At 42.3% G+C, this 2,991-nt stretch overlaps 1 pseudogene; it reads left to right on the top strand.

Moving 5' to 3' along the window:
* Positions 1–1,832: 1,832 nt before the first annotated feature.
* LOC116627533 lies at positions 1,833–2,464 on the top strand (annotated as a pseudogene).
* The last annotated feature ends 527 nt before the right edge of the window (positions 2,465–2,991 follow it).

The following is a 2,991-nucleotide window of genomic DNA, read 5'->3' as shown; positions in this document are numbered from 1 at the left end:
CGTGTAGTCCTAAGTGCCATGCACCCAACGCAAAGGAACAAAACTGTAGAGAACCCGTGCCTCAGCAAAATCGCCCTTCCTGAGCGTGAACTTCATCTATTGTGTGTTTTTGTGAAAGCCTGAGAAATGGAACCTAAACGTAAGGTGGATTGAGAAGCAGGCCTGTAAGGAAGGCTGCTGTTGACTCACCTCTTGTTTGAGGAGATTAGCAGTGCTGTACCCTGTGTGCCTGGATGCCTAGTTACCAGGCTACTAACACCAAGAGTCAATGTTATAGAGTTACTGCGCTTTAGTTAACATTGCCGTTCCTGAAGCCAGAAGAATTTGACAGTGCTCGTGTATGAGAGACCGGGGGAAGGGTCCCATACGTGAAATGGAGTGAGAAAGAGGCCGGTGCGGAAGGCAGCTCTCAATTCACCTCTTGTTTATGAGGCTAGTACCGTTGCCCCGGGGGTGCCTGGAGGCTGAAAGCCAACCACCTAACTCAAAGGAACCACTCTGCAGAGAATTCCTGCTTTGGCTAAAATTGCCATGCCTGAGGTTGGACGCATTTTGCTGTGTGCATGCGTGAGCGCACTGCAAGTGAGTCCAAAACCATTTTCCGTGTGATACTCGGGCAGCAGACATCTTACTAATGTGAGACTCGGGCCCCAGACATCTTACTAATCACCTCGGATTCACCTCTCCGCACGTCATACCTTCCAGAAAGTGGTCGCTTTTCTGTTCAGAGAGTTGTTGCTATTCTTTTCTTCGATCTCCTGTTGAGTTCATAGGTGTTCAGTATGGTTTGATCCCTATCCAGCTGAATTCCTGGGAGCAGACGAATTCCAGGTCTCCTACTCCTCTGCCATCTTGTTCCACCACCCAGAAAGTATTTTAAAGGAACCAAATAATGCAGATAATAACCATCTGAAGAGGAAGAGAAGAGAATGAAGAATAGCTTCAGAGAAATATGAATCACCCACATAGGTGTAATGGGAGTGCCCAAAGGAGAGGAGAAAGAAAAGCAGAAAGATTATTTGAAGATTTCTTAATTAAGCTTAAAAATCCCAAATCTGGTGAAAAACATTAAGCTGAGAAAGTCAGTAAATTCTTACATAAAGTAGAATCGTCTACACCCACATACATGTCAGACTAAAAATACTGAAAGACAAAAATCTTGAAAACAATCACTTATGATGTACAAGAAAACCCATTAACGGTTGATTTATCAGAAACAGAAGAGACAGGAAGGCAGTGGGATGATAACATGCGGAGTGCTGGAAAGGAAAAAAGAACCGTCAATCAAGAATCTTCTAACAAAACTATCCTTTAGAAATGAAGGCAAAATGAGGATATTCTCAAGATTTTAAATTAATTCCTAAGAAACCGATCTTACAAGAAATACTGAAGTTTTTTCAAGCTGAAAGGAAGTGAGACCACACAGTAATTCAAATCCTCATGAAAAAAATGCTAATAAAGGTAATTACGTGGGAAATTATAAAAGGCATTGTAATGACCTGTTCTTCCCTCAGCTGATTTAAAAAGCAATTCTATAAAACAGTATGTATATAATTGTGGTGTTATCTATAACATAGAAATGTGTATTTGTGACACCATAAATCAGGTGGTAGAAGCAAAGCTCTATTTCAATAATGAATCCACAGGAAGAAATGAGAACGTGAAATGGTAAAAAGGTTAATCTAAAAAAGTATAAGTAAGCAGGCGCTAGGAGGACGGAGCTCCTGGTCTGGTCTGGGGGTGTCCGAGCCGCTCTGGTGCAAGAGGAGTGGCCCGAACTGCTCGAATATCCACGCTTCACTTTATGTGCTTATCAAAAGTTTTAATTCATCATGGGTAATCTGTCATCAGAAGAAATTCAGCTGAGGGCCCACCAGGTTACTGATGAGTCTCTGAAAAGTAAAGGAGAATCCTGGGTTTAGCCCTTGAGTCTCAGGATGCAGGAGTCAAGACTATCACTATGCTGGATGAACAAAGGGAACCATTAAACTGCATAGAAGGTCTGGACCACATAAATAAAGGCATGAGAGAGGCAGAGAAGACTTTAACAGAGCTCAGCAAGTGCTGTGGCCTTTGCGTCTGCCCATGTAATAGGACAAAGAACTTTGAGTCTGGTAGGGTCTACGAGGCAACATGGGGAGGTGGTGGAGACAACTCTCCTCCCAATGTAGTATCCAAGCAGCCAGGCCCAGTGACAAATGGTCAGCCTCAACAACCAGCCAGTGGAACAGCTAGTGGTGGATACATTAAACATATAACAAACGATGCCAGAGAAGATGAGATGGAAGAGAACCTGACTCAAGTGGGCAGTATCCTAGGAAACCTAAAAAACTTGGCCTTGGACATGGACAAGGAGATCGAGGCTCAACATCGATAAATAGACTAGATCACAGAAAAGGCTGACACCGACAAAGATCGTATTGATGTTGCCAATGTCAAAGCAAAGAAACTCATTGACAGCTAAAGTTGCTGCTGTACTTCTTTATCATGTATTCATCTCTCTAGCTCCTCCTTCAAAGTCATTACCTTATCAGAATTTGACGTTTTGGTTCCATGCTCTTCTCAATCAGAAGATAATGTGCAAGAAGGGTCAGGAGTACAGACCTCCTATTTTTTTATGTTCTCTTTCCCTTGAGGGTACATTACTGCTCAGCCTTCCTTCTAGTATTTTTTTTTTCTTGGTTCATAGTCTTAGATTGGTTTTTGTACATCATATACAGTGTTATCTTTCATCCTCCTCATTTACTGTAGCAGGTTCTTTTGCTTTCAGGATTTGGAAGCATTGCCAAAGACAGCCATAAAGAAGGAAGCTCGAGGCAGGGGGAGCGCAAGGAGAAGAGGCAAGAGATAAGAGGTTGTTAGCTCAGTAAAACCTGCAGGACACAAAGCAAAAGTTGCATAGCCACAGTAAAGATCTAGTTGGGTTTAATTTTTAATTTAAGTTGCAATTATTGCCAATTTAGGCTAATACTTGGTTTCGGAGCTTTTTTA

The sequence above is a fragment of the Phoca vitulina genome, unplaced genomic scaffold (genome assembly GCF_004348235.1).
Source record: "Phoca vitulina isolate PV1807 unplaced genomic scaffold, GSC_HSeal_1.0 scaffold98, whole genome shotgun sequence".
Classification (NCBI taxonomy): domain Eukaryota; kingdom Metazoa; phylum Chordata; class Mammalia; order Carnivora; family Phocidae; genus Phoca; species Phoca vitulina.
This window is presented reverse-complemented; position numbering and strand designations above follow the sequence as displayed.